The 17,945-nt window shown below is 34.4% G+C and overlaps 1 non-coding gene across 1 annotated transcript; it reads right to left on the bottom strand.

Annotated features, from left to right (window-relative positions):
* Nucleotides 1–10,542: 10,542 nt before the first annotated feature.
* LOC121231680 (small nucleolar RNA R71) lies at nucleotides 10,543–10,649 on the bottom strand. The gene has a single exon (XR_005929736.1). It is a non-coding gene; the product is annotated as a small nucleolar RNA R71 (small nucleolar RNA).
* Between the last annotated feature and the right edge of the window lie 7,296 nt (nucleotides 10,650–17,945).

Below are 17,945 nucleotides of genomic sequence, written 5' to 3'. Positions count from 1 at the left end.
CTTCTAGTTTCAATACATTAACTCTGTTAATCTAAATTTGAGGTGATGTGAATGTGGTTAGTTATGTCTTTGCTACTCGTGGATTAGTAAAATAGTTTGATCTGTTAATTATTGATGCTCTTGAGTAAATTCAGTTTGGTAAATGGATTCGATCTGCTGTGGAATCTATTGTCTTGGATCAGAGTAGCTCTTGAATTATTTTCTATTGCTCTCTATCTGCTCGATAGTTTGTTTCTTTGGAGTTTATTGTTACTTAAAAGTACCAAGATTACTTTAGAAGGATTCACACGCATTGTGTGTTTGAGATCTCAATGGATGATCTTCAAGGAGAATGTGTTCATTAGGATCCACTACTTCATACTTCATGTGGTGCTATACAGCACAATCATGTTTCATCATCTAATTAATGCCACAAGTTCGAATATATAAGGTGGATCAATTTCTGGACCATCTTATATATGGTATGGTATGGTTAATGAAAGCAAAAATGCTAATGTTATTGTGGCGTCTTTGCTGTGTGTGAAAAGCTAGTATTCTAACAGTCTAGCTTCCATGTTTTTTGTTCTAACTCTAACGAACTTAGTTATGTTGGTGAAAAGTTAATTGCTTAAAAGATTAGCTATGAAAAGCTTATAGCTTAACAGTCTAGCTTTCAAAAATAGTTTATATGTATGTGGTGTTTAACATTTTTCTATCACAATTAAAATGAAATGAAAATGTGAAATTTAACATTATAATGTTTGTTATATGCAACAAAGTATTGATTAAAATTATTACTTAACTCATAAATTAACATTTAAATTATATCATTATTTCTATTTTAGTGTCTAAATTTTTTAATCACAAGCTATTTATACTTCTAATACTTTGTTTTTTTATTGTTGTAGAATAATTAAATTATTTGTTTCATTAATGATATTTTAGCACATTAAATATGTATTGCAGTTTAAAAATAATAAAGTAGGTTATATATTATTTTTATAATATTATAATTATGATTTTTTAATTCATATAATAATTATATTAAGAATATTATTAAATTATATATTATTTTACTAAATTGTATTTGATAATAATCATATTAAAATATGATTAAATTATTTATTTTTATTTTTATTAAAATATATGTAACAATAAATTTATTAAAATTTAATAACAATAACAATAATCATTTATCTAAACAAATTCTGCTAAGGGTACTTTGGTCATTCAAGTCTTTTTCCTTATACTATTACAACATCTATTCCATTTAACCAAACTAAATAATGCTATTACAGCTCTATTCCATTCTATTCAACCAAACAATTGAATTACTGATTACAGCTCTATTCCATTACACCTCTATTCAATTATAGCCCTATTCCATTACAATGAACCAAACGTACCCTAAAATGAATAAATTGAAAGTTATTAAGAAGTTATGCTATAGATTAAAAGTACAATGTCAATATGAAATCAAATTTTGATATGATGTTAAATATAAAAAAAATATGAGCTTTTCAAATAAAGGGACCAAAATGAATAAAATGCAAAATATTTTTGATTATATGTTTTGCTGGAAAAATCTGGTCTGAAAACATTTTTTTTGCACAACAAAAAATAAAATTTTGAAAATTGAGCTAGTTTGTGATATTTATAGCAATAAACTTTTTGTAACAACTCGTTTTCAGTAGTACCAAAAATAGTGTGTTTCAGCACCCCATTTTCTGATGATCGAGTCAATAAATATTATTTATTAATATTTACATGTCATTTATAGTATTATGGTGATTTTTGGTCTGATAATTTTATTGATCAGTTAGTAATTAAGATATAAGGACTAAATTGGAAAAATTATAAAAGTCAATCATATTTAATTTATATTAGCTAAGTGGGGTAAATGATATAATTGAATGGATTTAAATGACAATTATGCCATAATATATTATAGTGGACGGTTAATATATGGTTTTAAATGGAAAATTTATGTTAATTATAATATTAGTTCATAATTAAAATTTGTTAAAGCATAAAACAAAGCATATGGCCATTTCGTTTTCATTTTCCGCCTTTCTTCACCGAAACTCCATTTTTAAGCTTAGAGAGTTTTGGCCAAGCTTCCAACCATGCATGTAAGTACTTTCGGGGCCCCTTTTTTTAGTAAATTTTATGTTTTTGATATCGTTGTAGCTTAATCTTAGCTAGCCCATGGACTATTTTGTAAAATTTTCAAAGTTTTAAAATGTTTTCATTGATGAATTTTGAGGTTTTTGATGTTAAATGGTTTGGTTGTAAGCTTAGAAATGATTAAGGACTAATTTGTAAGTGAATTTGGTTAGTTTTGAGTTTAGGGACTAAAATAAAAATGTTATTAATTTGACATAAAAATTATGTAATTACTGTTTCTATATGGTTAAATAAGAATGAAATTGAAAACAGATTGAAAAACGAAGCTTAAATGGGAAAGATATGATAGTGTTGGTTTTAGGGATTAAATTGAAAAAAATGTGAATCTTTAGGAAAATTATGAAAAAAAAATTAAGTTGACATGTACACTGAATTAAATGAATTACTCTATAGATTAAGAAGTGAACCGAGAGAAAAATAATCTAGGAAAAGGGAAAATTACAGACTAGTCCCTAACATTCTGTTATTGTTGTTTGCTCCTATAAGTTCATATGGTGTATTTATGTTTATAAATATATTGATTGTGCTTAAATTATGAATTTTTGTTATATAAATTGATTTTGAAATGTATTCAAAATGGTACAAAAGGCAAGAAGGACTAAAATGTAAAGAATTGTCATAATATGTGTATTGAGCCCAGATGAGCATAGGATAGGATACAATTGGCATGCCAATAGGGTTAGCTGCGGTTGTACAGTATTTTCACTATGTTCCCTATTGTTCAGCACTTCGGTGCCTACTGTTAAAGCACTTCAGTGCCTACTGTGTGGTATAGTTACTTGCGTATTCGTATCTATTCATTTAGTTCATCGGGCTAACTATTTAAAAGGAAATATATTGTTTGATTTCGTATATAATTGGAAATGAATGTGTTCATACAACTATATGTGTTCTTATGCTTAATTGAGCAAAAATCATGTTTCCGTTTGATAGTTTTGATGAAATGATACTGATCTGAATGGTGTGAGCAAATTTACGGATTATATGACTAAATATGAAATACTCACCTTACTATTGTGATATGTTTTGACAAGAAACTTAGTTAAACTTGTTATTTTGATAGATTTACTTATGAAATGAGGTAAGTTAATGTGTTAACACTTATGAGCTTACTAAGCATATATAATTCTTACTTGATTATGTTTCCTGTCTTGTAGTTGTCTTTTGCGGAACGTAAAGATTGGATCAACTCGGAGATCACACTATCCAACTTCAGTTTTAGTAGATTTTTGAATCGTTTTAGATCCAATTATGTGGCATGTAAATAGGGTTTTATATAGTTAAGTGTTGATATTGAAAGTTGGTGAAATGGTCTTTAAATGATACTTGTCTTGAATATGTATATAAATTGTAAATGGGTTTAATATGTTAAAGTGTATACCTTTTCTAGGCAATAAGAGTGGCTTATAAGTTTAATGTTGTTTTGAATGGTTGATGATATGTTTATAGGAATTTCATTATAGATATGTTCACTTGTTGGTTCATGGAAGTGAACCAAGCATGAAGTTGGTTTGGACGAGCTAGTATGTGAAATGGTATGTTTGGTGCATAACATGAATAACATGAATGGTACAAATTTAGTTGAATGATTTGTAGTTATTTGAAATATTTGAATTGTGATGGTGCCATTGAGGCATATTGGTTAGATGATTAGGTCTATTTATATGATATGATTTGGTATGTTTTGTATAGATTTTAAAAGTTGATAGATGCATTTGGTTACCCTATTTAAGATTGGTTTTGGTGACTTGCATGAAAAGGTTCATTTCGCATACACTGGCTAACACACAATTGTGTGTTACATACAGAAAAGTGACACGACTGTGTGCTCTATGGTAGTTAGGAGATTTATGTATTATACGATTTTCGAATGTCACATGGGCTAGCCACACGCCCGTATGTGTACTATTGATGTAGTCTTTTAATTTTCACACGGTCTTAGTTTGTTACACGGCCCTGCAACATGGTCTTGTGACTCTAATTCTACACGGTTACCATTTGTAACACGGCCTGGGCACACGACCATGTGGCCTTAACTTCAAAAATTACCTTACTTTTTGAAAAGCTTTCAGTATGGTCCTTATTTATACATGGGTTAACTTGTAAGATTTCGTAAGTTCGATTGAGACTCGAATTAGTTTGTAAATGATATTATGCATGAATTATGAATTGTTTTGATTGTTTAATTAAATGTTTAAAGTTGGAATTGTATCTGAATTGCTCCATTAACTATTGTAGCATCCTATAATTCAAGTCCAACGATCGAACCTGGTGAGGGTTGCTACACTTAGTGGCATCATAGCTACAATTTAGTCGATTCTAAGATTGAACGTAGCGTGTGCTGAGTCTAGAAAATACATGCCATATTAACTTGTGATAGTGTGATGCTATTTGATCTGATATTATCTTGTTTTCTTATAGATATAAAGATGTCGGCCGAATCAAACTGTTCTATCATTGATGAAGTTGATAGTAACATTCTGGCTTCCAATTAGGGAGCAAGTCAATTCTGTAATTTTCTATAAATGAGGCAAAAAATGCCTTCTGCGGTATAATGAGCTAATGGTTTACCGAGTTTATGGGAGCCAACCCTACGTCTCCGTAACATCCGCCCCTTATTGTGCCTTCGATGACACCTATTTGTCTTCAGAATACTAAAAGCTCACATAGTCCCTGATTGATAAAATTAGAAAATGTAAGGCTGAAAAATTTTGTGGAAAGATAGAAGATGATTCTGCTAGGGCTATGTATTGGTCTGAGTATTGGTTAGAATACATAATGAGTCTTCAACCGTCTAAAATCCACATTCACAGTCATTGTGCCTCCTACTAAGAGATTGATTGGTTCTAATCCAATTGAACCAGATTTGGATCTCAACCTTGTCCAATTTTAATTCTATCTTTTCCTTATTTTTCAGAAGAGACCTCCAGCTTACTGTCTCTTTCAATTTAACCCTAAATGTCCTAATTTCCAGGTTTAAAGGAAACTAGGTGTGACTGCTATGTTGTGTGTTGGGAAGTTGAATTTCTATAGGCATATTAAGGTGAGGAGTGTAAAATGCGAAAGAGAATCAGCAAACCAAGGAGTTGAGTATGAATATTCAAAAGATTGTAAGGAAAAGAGAAAGCAAGCAAGAAGAGTAAGTAGTCATAAAGGCTAGAGAAGAATATAAAAATTTCATTAATAAAAGAAAGAGACATGTACACTTACAAAAAGAGAAAATTTTAATCCTTTTCTTCATCTGGTGGAGTTGTAGTGGCGGGATCTTCTAGACCCTCTTCCTTAGGGCCAATTCCTTTTTTGGGAGTGGGGCTAGTTAACCATAGATCTTGAGAATAGAAGAGCTTACCTGATTCTCTCCATTCCTTCTAAAATTTTCCCACTCTTCACCGGAGGGACTGAAAACATCGAAAGTAAGATCCAAATTTGTGAGTTTGTATGTGCAATGCAAATTTACCAAACCCATATTAAACGACCTGTAGTGACTTAGGCGTACAGTATCAAATTTGATCTTAGTTTAGGCAAATAGCTTTTAATGCTAGCTTTAGTCTCCACCTTATAATTCTTTAGAGCCTAGTGGTTTTCTTTTAGAGCTGCTCCAAGTATGAGAGGTGTTGTCCGTCTAGAGCCTTCTTATTAGCCTCTAGTTGGCAGAACTTTTCATTTATCTCCTTCTCCAAGGAATTGTACTTAGCCTCCCAAATAGAGACGGAATAAAAAAGCTCCTAATTTTGGTGGACTGTGCCTTCATGAATGTGGCGAAACTAAGCAAGTGATTCATTAAGAGAACTCATGGAATTTTTGAGCTCAATTTGCTTAGCCTTATTCTCTCTACAAGTTTTAGAAAATACCCAGCTGTAACACCTTAGGCCCGACCCGGTCTTCAAGTCCCAAATGAAATAAGACTTGAATAACTGGTTAACATTTCTAAATTTAAATATTATTTAAATTTTGACTATTATTTATACAAATTAACCTATACTAGCGTACACATCTTTTAAAGTTGCGGCCTTACAAATTTAATTCAAAATTTGAGTATAAGACTTGAAAATTTTATGAATTGACTAAACCCGAGTCGTGGTCTTTAAGAGCGCCCCTTTATACGCATGTTATGACTATCGTCCCTTTTTTTCCTTAAGTTGGCTATGTCTGGCTCAACCGTCCACTCGATTTTCCAGGTAACAACTTTATCCTGCAATAAAGTAGATCATTTGTAAGTTTAATAAAACTTAGTGAGATTATGCACAACGTTCACATAATAAAATTCAAAACTAAGGGATTGTAGGTTTGAAATAATTTTTCCAGTCTCTGGTCACTAGCTGATAAGTCTAAATTGCATAGGTTTGTTTATCACTTTTTACTTAGAATTTATTCATATCTCTAGCATTTAGATAGCTAATTGTGTAACGTTAGTTCATATTGAGACATGACGCACTTTATTAGGTATTAATTTTACATAAATTCACTTTATTATGCTACATGTTAATTTCCTTGTTAAAATATTGCAGTATGGACCACTAAATTACTTAATTTTGGGACCTAGTTAGGAAACACATGCAAGTGAGCTAATTATTCAACAATGTGGACAACAAGCTGATGAATGGGGCTCGTAAAAATTGCCTTGACCCAGCTTGGAAGATGGTTGCTGAAAAGAATTAATCTACTTTTTAATTGGGTTGACACACCATCCAATAGGGGGAAGAAAAGCCCAAATTCAGCAGAGACATGAAGAGCAACCCAAAAAGACTTTTTGAACAACTATTTAAGGTCCCTACATGTGTTAAAAAATCACATAATTGCCCAAACAAGTTGCCTTGATTGCTGTCCAACCCCATTCCTTGAATCAAGGACGAATCAGTCATAAATCAAGCAACCATCAACCCTTTACCCAACAAATCATGGCCAACCATGCTTAAGAGATTCTCAAGGGATGTGCATGCTAGTTTTAGGAAACTCCCAAGCTCTCCCTCAAGTACAAATAGGCCTTTCATTCACCTTTCATCTCATCCCTTAATACTTAACAATTCTCTCATTATTCTCTCCTCTCTTCCATGCCTAAACCTCTCCATCTTTCCATTTTCTTTTAGCTAGCATTTCTATGAGAGAAAAATGCTCTTGGTCAGCCACCTTAAGGAACAATTTGCAAAGGAGCAACCACGAAAATTTGAGGAAGCCACCACAAATAGTCTTCGGGGAATCACCGAATTCATCAAGAGTTTCTTCTTCCTTTATCTTTAATTTGTTCTTAGTTTTTAATTATGTTTGCAAATTGTTTGATTGTTTTTCCATTAATGATGATGACTTAAATTGTTTCAGCTAGAATAATTGAAATGATTTGATTAAATTTATTAAACTCATGTTTTTATTGTTCTGTGCCTCAATTTTTCATGCTTCAAATTAAAATGATTCATGCACTAAAATATGTTTGAATACATTACAATTAGTTGCTTAATCCGACCCAGATGATGATTAATACACAATAATTGGAAGGTGCATGCTTAATTTATATCCAACCCAGAATAAATTAAAGGTTCGTAATGATTCCAAAAGAATACTATTACGTTGCATAACTTTAGGTTTGAGTGATTAAATTGTTTCAAACCGACTCATTCCCTGTTACTTCACATAAATTCTAAGTAATCTTTAAATATTTACATAGAAATATGCATGTTTTCCTAAGTTTAAGACTTTGAAAGAACTTATATGAGATTCCAAGTTAATGAATGATAGAGTTGCGATGGAATTTTTTTGGAACTTTATTAAACAATAAAAAGAATGAATTGAGTCAAGTGTTGTAATTGTTTTAGCTTATTCATGTTATTGTTGTTAAACTTGAGAATTGCTGCTAAACCATTTCATTGCATTTTATTTCATTTCACTGCATTTAGGTTAATTAATTTGTATATAGTTGATTAATTTAATTTTAACATCCATCATCTTAAAAATATTGTGTTTTGTTAACCAACTTGTGAATATTAATTTTACAATTATTGATTTCAACACAGTCTCTGAAGAGATGATACTATTTTCTTAGTTACTTATTACTTCATAACGATTGTGTATACTTGCACATTCTGTTGTGAACTACTAGCAGACTGTAGTAATGTGGTCTTTGTCTTCCCCTTTTTCCCTTAAAGTCCACTACAACTGACTTCTTCTCTATTTGCAGTATACACGAATTTTCTTCAAGATATGTGTTCTCTAGGAACATGGACTTGAACACACTTCAACCAAATTTTTTGTTCCCTCGCAATCTTAGATGGGAGACCCAATGTCAGTCATTGGCTATCTGACATTGACTTCCCTAGAATTTCATATTCTTATCCTCCCTATATCTTGGCAGACTACTTGCCCTAGGTTAGTCCTTGTCGAACTCAATCTTTAGCCAGCCTGAGGGATTTAGCCCCCGTATGTGGTAAGCCATAAAAGTAACATATTTTAATCCCATGCTTGGCATGTTTTTTGGATGATTTATCATATAATTTAGTGAATTTGACGCTTTTAATCCTTTAATTTCATGTTTTTATACTTAGGAGAGCATAAGGGAGCAAAAAGAGTAGAAAACGAGCCACAATTAGACAAAACGAGCTACTTTCAGGATCCACACAGCCTAGCCATTCCTACACGGGCTGGCCACACGCCCATGTGCCAGCTCGTATCGATTTCGCTCCCTGTTTCCTAAGCATGTGGAAAAAGCCAATTTTTAGGGATTCTGAGCATTCCAAGGTCTATAAATACACACTAGAAGAGGGCCTAAGAGAGCATGCAGAGTAGAAGGAAGAAATTACTTGAAGAACATTGTCGAAATCAACTCAGAAGCAGGATCTCCTTCAAGATTGAATATCTTCATTCAATTTCTCTAGAAGTTTTTGGGTTCTTTATGTCTTGTTGTTTTCCTAATTTTGAGATGTTTTCTCCCCAAATTATGAACTAAATTCCCTAGATACCTAGGGAAGATGAAACCTATGATGAATATTATTATTTGATTTTTTTGAGTTACATGATAAATATTTGTTCTTGATCTCAATTATGTGTACTTACTTCATGTGTTAGTGTTTTTAGGATATTAATTCATGATTGATGTGCTTATTTTAGTGGAGCAAAAGTCCCTATTTAAGAGTAGGTCTAGCATAATTGAGTGAAGTTACATGCAATCCTAGAAATAGGACGACATAAATCTACCAGATTAGAGTCAAATCTAATAGGGGAATCCATAGATCGAGTTAATGCGACAATAGAGGTTTTAATTAGAAAGAGATTTCAATTAATCAACCTAGAGTCTGTTATTTTTACTCTCAAAAGAGATATTAATATAATTTATGGATTTCTATAGATCAAGGCAAGTGAATAAATCATTTAACTCAGATTCAGAATAATAAGTGAAGTCTAGGTGGATTCTTTCCAGGGTATTGTCTTTATCATTGGTTTTCTTCGAATATTTCCCAAGTCATTCTTTGTCGAGTCCTTAGTAATTAGTTTAATTTTAGGTTAAAAACAACCCTTCAATTTATAGGCTAAATAATAGAAGAAAGGTAATTACTAGTACTTTTAGTCCTCATGGATACGATATCCTCAACTCATCATAACTATCCTACTACTTGATAGGTACAATTGTCTTTTTGTCGTGATTTTAGTTAGTTAAGTGAATCAACATCAAGTTTTTGGCACCGTTGCCGGGGACTAAAATATTAGGAACACTTAATTTTTATTACTTTAGCCATTTTTATTTTAATTTCATTTTATTTTTGTTTTTAGTTTAGTTATGTTTACTAATTTTTCTTTTTGTTTGCTTTTGGCAGGTTTCTTTAGTATATGACTAGAAGAAACTCGTCAGGACCTCTCGTATTTGACAGTGAGATCGAAATTAAAGCTCGTAGAAACCATAGAGAAGCGAGGCAAAGTCGACAGAGTACAATAGAAGAGAAAGAGGAAGTTATTGTTATTACTGAGGAGATGGCTGAAAATTAGGATAATCAACTGCCTCCTGTAGTTGCAGCAAATCCTACTCCTTGTACTATGTATGATTATGCCAAGCCCAATTTAACTAGGGCTGAATCGAGTATTGTTAGACCTACTATTGCTGCAAATAATTTTGAACTAAAACCTAACACTATTCAAATGATTCAAAAGTTTGTTCAGTTTGATGGTTTGCAGGACGAAGACCCAAATACTCATTTAGCTAATTTCCTAGAATTCTGTGACACTTTTAAGATAAATGGCGTTTCTGAAGATGCCATTCGCCTTCGGTTGTTACCCTTCTCATTGAGGAATAAGGCAAAATAGTGGTTGAATTCCTTACCACGAGGTTCTATCACTACATGAGAGCAAATGATAGAGAAATTTTTGTTAAAGTACTTTCCACTAGCTAAGACAACCAAGCTAAGGAATGATATCTTTTCCTTCGTGCAAATGGATTTAGAAACCCTTTACTATGCATGGGAGAGGTATAAGGATTTATTAAGAAGGTTCCCTAACCATGGGTTACCTTTATGGCTACAGGTCCAAACTTTCTACAACGGTTTGAACCCCTCAACTAGGCAACTAATCGATGCAGCCACTGGTGGTAATTTGAATAATAAAACACCTGAAGCGGCTTTTGAGTTTATAGAGGAGATGTCACTGAATAATTATCAGTGGTAAGTTATAAGGACAAAGCCAATGAAAGTAGCCGGTGTCTTTAATGTTGATGCGGTCACCATTTTATTGAATCAGGTATAACTTTTAAATAAAAAGATTGATGGTTTATAGGGTTCTACGAAGGTATGTCTTGTGATGTAGTGCGATACAAATGGATGAGGGATGAACAATTCAGAATGTCTATCTTACAACCCTAGCACAGAAAGCGAACAAGTCAACTATATGGGTAAAAATTCTAGACATCAGAATAATCCCTATAATAACACTTATAATGTAGGTTGGAGGAACCATCCCAATTTCTCTTGGGGTGGTCAAAGAAATCGAAGACCATAGCCCTCTCCAAGCTTTCAGCAACAACCCTACCAGCAAGAGAAGAAGCCGAACCTTGAGAAGATATTGACAAAATTTATTTCAGTGTTAGAAATCCGCTTCCAAAACACTGAAACATCACTTAAAAATCAACAAGCGTCGATTCAAGGGCTTGAGAATCAAATCGGTCAATTGGAAAAGATAATTTCAGAACGACCACAAGGTAGCTTGCCAAGCAACACCGAAACTAACCCAAGAGAGCAGCTTCATGCAATTACTATTTGAGATGAAGAAGGGTTAGCTGAATTTGAATCTGAATTGAGGCAAGAAACTGTGGTAAGTAATGGTAAGGCTAAAGTAAGCCACAACGAACAAAAACCTATAAGAAAGGAGTATAAACCTCGTGTGTGATATCGAAATGTGATTAGGAAAGACCACACAAACGAAAAATTTAGTAAATTTCTTAAACTTTTGAAAAAGTTGCATATTAACTTACCGTTTATTGAAGCTCTTTTATAGATGCCAAATTCCGTTAAATTTTTAAAAGAGCTTTCAGCAAATAAGCGGAAGTTAGATGATTCGTCGCACATGGAACTAAATGCAATTTGCTCAGCCATTTTGCAGAATAAACTACATAACAAGTTGAAAGATTCAGGGAGTTTTACTATTCCTTGTTTAATTGGTAGTTTAAATGTTAATAATGCTTTAGCTGATGTATGGGCAAGTATCAATGTCATGACCTATAAAATGTTTAAATAACTAGGTCTTGGGAAACCCAGACAAACTAGGATGAGCACTCAATTGGCAGATAGAACTATTAGATTTCTTAGGGGTATTGGTGAAGACATGCTTGTTAAAATTGATAAATTTATATTCCCAGTTGACTTTGTTGTTCTAGACATGGATGAGGATAGTGACGTACCTTTAATTTTAGGACGACCATTTTTAGCAACTGCTAGAACTATCATAGATGTTGGTACAGGTGAGTTAATACTTCCTGTAGGTGATGACACGATTAAACTCCAAGCTCGTGATTCTATTAGGATATCTAGTGATCGAGATGATTATACGAGTTCTGTTAATGTTAATAAACTTGTGGCTCAACATTCTTTCTAGGAAACACGTCGGAAAAACGTGATAGAGCCACGATCCAGTTTATATGACAAAAAGAGAACAAATCATGAAGAAAGAAGACTACAAATCGATGAACTAGATGAATTCCGGACGCACGTCAAGGAGAAACAAAGAATACACGATGAACCAAAGTGACTCCATGATGAGCTTAAGGATGGGACGAACCAATTTAAGGTTGGAGATCAGGTGTTATTAGATGAAATTGACCCTTGAATAACCATTTCAGAGCTTAACGCAAACGGAGTGACTCCTTTGACGATACTCAATGTCTTCCCATACGGTACAATTGAGGTAACTCATTCTCATTTCGGCACCTTCAAGGTAAACATTACTCGCCTTAAACCTTATTTGAATAAAAGACTTAACAACGAGAAAGAGGAGTTTTGACTCCACAAACCTCCGTGACCATGCAAATACGAGGTAAGTCGAGCTTAAACTTTAAATAAGCGCTTTTCGGGAGGCAACCCGAGCGCTAACATTCCTAATTTACTAATTTTATCTCATGATATTTTTAAAATTAATTAATAAAAAAAGGTTTTTAAAACCCACATGGCCTGGATACAAGGGCATGTCCTAGGCCGTGTGGATCTTTTTGACTTAGTTTTAAATTTTGAAAAAAATCGACAATGAGTTACACTACCAAGCGACATGGCCGTATGACCCACACGGCCTGGACAGACGGGTGTTTCCTTGGCCGTGTGGAGCTTGGGACTTAATTTTTCCAAAAGTCAACAAAGACACAGGCTAAAACAGTCCACACGGGTGTGTGGACCACACAACATAGACACACAGACGTGTCCTAGGCCGTGTGAAACCTGGAGCTTAATTTTTCAAATTTAAAACAAGTCAGAGAGTTACATGGGCAAGGCATACGACCATGTGCGAGACACGGTTGTGCCTCACGGGCATTTGGGAGGTTACACAGGTGAAGGAGAAGCGCAGGATAGTGCACACAGCCGCGCTACATGACTGTGTGAACCATAGGCTTGGACACATAGGCGCGGCGAAGGCTGTGTGAAAACTGGGCTATTTCATTAATCACACACGGGCTGAACAGGAGACCACACGGGTGTGTGACATAGCTGTGTAGCCCAACACGGGCCTAAACATGACTTGTCACCCCATAAAACCTTAACTTCTTTTATTTTATTTCTTTATTGTGTCTTTTTCCTCCTAAATCCCCAAGAACCCTAGCCGCCGTCAACCCCAACCTTCCTCTACTCCGGCACTATTCCCTGACCAGCCACCACGCTAAACTTCCCTCTTCTACTTCTTCCCTTTTACCTTCGCTCCAACGCCCATCCTTAACCTCACTTACCTTTCTTTCTTTCCTCTTTTCCCCTTTTTTCCCCTTATTACCCAAGCTGCACGACCACTACACCTCCGTCTTTCCCCCTTTCGCGCCCCCTTACTTTCTTTCTTCCTCACCCCATCGCACAGCAACCACCACTACAAATCCACCCTAACCGAACATTCCCCTCACACCCTCGTCGAGCCAGACCCAGCCGCTCGTGCACTAACCCCGACCGCCCCTCTCCTCCTTCAACTCCCCTTTCCATCCTCCTCATTTCCCTTTCTCACACTCTCATCAGCCCACACACACGAACCACCCCACCGTCGCGTGCCTAGCTCCGATCAACACCTTCTTCTCAGTCGGTTTTCCCCTTTTTCCCTTCTATGTTCTTTATTTGATTAATTATTGATTTCTTATGTATTATTATTACTATATTATTTTTTCTATATTGTTTATTATTATTTTTATTATTAGCAGTTATTTACTTTTTCTTTTATGAATATAGTTGCTACTTATTTTACTTTCTCTTTAGTAAATCATTTATTTGTATTACTACTGCTGCTTTACTTTATGTTTTTAGGCATTTTCTTGATGCATTCTTAGTTTCTTATTTCAATGTCCTTTCTCACTGTTTCTAACTTTCTTAGACTGAGTGGTGTATTCTCTGTTCCTAGTATTAGGATTATTTATTTATTTCTACTTTTCATTACTCTTGCTTTTAGAATATTTTGATTATTTATTTAAGAGAAATTTGCTATTTAGGACTATTTAGATTTGACATTCTTAACCTTTGGTGATGCTTGATTTATTTATTTATTGATAAATTATTTTATTTTTATTTTTTAAGCACACCATGACAAACACTCGTGGCAAATCTAATGTGACTGTCCCCGCTTCGAAAAAGCAAAAAGGTTCTAGTGGGACCTCCTCATCGAGCGCTTCTGTCGAGGCACGTCACCCCTATCTTCGATTCTCGGGGGGCCTCCAAGAGAATTTATATCAGCTCCTTCAAGTACGACCACTTGGTGCAGGCCGCTACATTGATTAGGCCGTGTTGAAGCAGGCCTGACTCGCTGATGACGTTCGTATTATTATCGCCACAGCTCTGTGGGATAGATTCTTTGCCATCATCGAGCCCACCTACATGGAGCTGACGTTGGAGTTTTTCTCGACGTTTCTGGTACAGCGAGTCATGATAGTTCATGACGAGCCAGGCACCGTCACTTTTTTCCTTAGTGGTTTAGTGCGATAGATGAGTGTCCCAGAGTTTGATGCTGCCATGAGACTCTATACGGAGAAATTCATGAGCGCCGTCGACTTCCTTAGACTTCATCGGCATATCCACCACTTGCCATCATGTTGTTGGACCGACCTTACACCATATGATCCGAGTCACTCGAAGGTGACTTCTCTCTCTCCGGTCTTACGATATATTCACGCTATTTTAGCTCACACCTTGAAAGGTCAGGGAGAGAGCATCGGAGTCGTTAGCACTCACGATGCTTACTTTCTATGGAGCATGGCACAAGAACATATATCTGATTTGGCGTACTTCATCGCTCTATCTTTCCGCCATCAGACTGACTGCCACAGGAAGAGCCCCATCTGTCTAGGCCATTACGTGACTCATCTTGCTCGACACTTCAGCCTCCTCGACACACTGGAGCAGTAGTTGACCAGATGTCCCCTCAGGGCATCTCGAGCATGATATACATGAGGATAATCAAGCGTCGATGTGGAGTAGATCCTCCTCAGTACAGATTATTTCATTCTGACGCTCAGAATGAATCCGAGGACTTCACTGATGATGTTCCTCCCTATCACAAGGACCCACCACAGCCTCCACCTTCGAGTCACCGACCTGTTCCTTCTACTGCTAGCTTCCAAGAAGTATCTTCTGAGGAGTTCATTGGTTTTCGTCATACTGTGTTTAGAGGTTCGATAGTATTGATGCGGCATTGCAGCAGATTTGTCAGCATTTCTATATTTCTCCTCTAGTGCTGACGACTCATGATGCTGATGCGTCTGATGATGAGTACTTTTGAGTCCATTTATTTTTATTTTCTTTTATTTTTCTTATTAGTTTTTATTTTTATTTTTATTTTTATTTGTATTTTCCTAGAATTTTTCGTTTTTATATTTTGAACTATATTTTATTTATTGGTTGTTTCTAATCGAGTAGCCCTTTAATCTTCTTCAGCGTTGTGTTTATTTTCTTATCAGCTGCTTAGAATAATTCCCTACATCTACATTTATCTACAATTCCGCTTTACACTATTCTGGGCATTTCGTCCAATATTCAAGGCTGTTTCAATTCTTTCCCTCTCTTATGATAGTTTGTTTCTATTGTGATTATCTATTTTTGTACATTGAGGACAATGTACATCTTAAACGTGGGGAGGTTATTTATATGATTATTAGAAAATCCTTGAATTATGTCTTGTGTTCAAGAAATTTCTCATTTTACTATTAGAATGAATTCTTACCTATTTGTGATTTTTATTGATATGTTTTAGATTAAATTCATAGGTAATTGTGCATTGATTGTTTAAACTTTAAGACATTAGAGAATCAAGCATGATAAGTCTATTTTCAGAATAAAAAAAATTGCTAGGTTGTTTCCCTAAATTGAGGTATTACCTTAAAGTTTGAGATTTGCAAGATTGGTATCAAAAACCATAATTTTTGTGAGATTTTGAGCCTTTAGAGCATACACTTTTCTTGCTCACTTTAATATTGGTTATGAGTGTGTCAATACTGATTGGTTATTCTAGAACTTGCTTCGATTATGCATGTCGAGACCACACCTTTGATTTGATATACTGAGATGATAAAGGCACCTAGGTTTTAACCCACTTATCCCAAAAAGCCTACCTTCATAATTAACCCTTAGTGAACCTCTTTGAGCCTAACAAACCAGTTCTTGATTTACCCATTAATATTAACCCATAACTCAATTTTGATTCGTTGAGAATTGTTCCTATTTTATTGACTCCCTTTTTGTCGAGATTTGATTTCGTTAGTTGCCTAACTATGTTCTTTTGTTTCAGTTGCTAAATGTTCTCTTATTATCAATCGATCTAAAAAAAAAGAGAAAAAATAGAAAAAAAATAAATACATATTAATTTTGATTATTACTAGTTCTATGAGCTTAAATGGTTAATTTTAGATTTTTAGAAGAAGTTCGTGTTATTATTTGATAATTTCGATTGATGTAATTATTCAACATTAGTTTATTTTTCTAGTTAGGTAATTTATTAATTTAATCTCGATTCTAACCCTCTTTTTCAACCTTTATCCACACCTTTAAACCAAGCCCCATTACAACCCTTTAAAGACTTTTTGATTTGTGTATCATCTCATTTTATAGTGGTGGAGATTTTGATTTTCAACTTATTTTTTTTTGAACCTTCAACACTTTGAGTGATTTGAGTGAATCTTTAGTGAGGATGTCAATTCTTAAGTGCTCTTTTAGTTGAATTATCAATGTGTGATTGCTTGTGAATTATGACAAACATTATTGATGAGAATTATGAATTGAGAAAGTTTATTTTAATTGTGAGTGGAGGATTTTGCTTGAGGACAAGCAAATGCTTAAGTGTGAGGATATTTGATAAACCATAAAAGAAACATATTTTAATCCCATGCTTGGCATGTTTTTTGGACAATTTATCATATAATTTAGTGAATTTGATGTTCCTAATCCCTTAATTTCATGTTTTTATACGTAGGAGAGCATAGGGGAGAAAAAAGAGCAGAAAACGAGCCAAAATCAGACAAAACAAGCTACTTTCAGGATCCACACGGCCTGGCCATTCCCATACGGGCTGAGCACATGCCCGTGTGAGACACACGGGCTAGCCACATGCCCATGTGCCAGCCCATGCCGATTTCGCTCCCTGTTTCCCAAACACGCGAAAAAAACCAATTTTTATGTATTCTGAGCATTCTAAAGTTTATAAATACACACTAGAAGAGGACCTAAGGGAGCATGCTGAGTAGAAGGAAGAAATTACTCGAAGAACGCCGTCGGAATCAACTCAGAAGCAGGATCTCCTTCAAGATTGAAGATCTTCATTCAATTTCTTTAGAAGTTTTTGGGTTCTTTATGTCTTGTTGTTTTCCTAATTTTGAGATGTTTTCTCCCCAAATTCTGAACTAAATTCCCTAGATACCTAGGGAAGATGAAACCTATGATGAATATTATTATTTGATTTTTCTGCGTTACGTGATAAATATTTGTTCTTGATCTCAATTATGTGTACTTACTTCATGTGTTAATGTTTTTAGGATATTAATTCATGATTGATGTGCTTATTTTAGTGGAGCAAAAGTCCGTGTTTAAGAGTAGATCTGGCATAATTGAGTGGAGTTGCATGCAATCCTAGAAATAGAATGACATAAA

The sequence above is a fragment of the Gossypium hirsutum genome, chromosome A06 (assembly GCF_007990345.1).
Source record: "Gossypium hirsutum isolate 1008001.06 chromosome A06, Gossypium_hirsutum_v2.1, whole genome shotgun sequence".
Taxonomy (NCBI): domain Eukaryota; kingdom Viridiplantae; phylum Streptophyta; class Magnoliopsida; order Malvales; family Malvaceae; genus Gossypium; species Gossypium hirsutum.
This window is presented reverse-complemented; position numbering and strand designations above follow the sequence as displayed.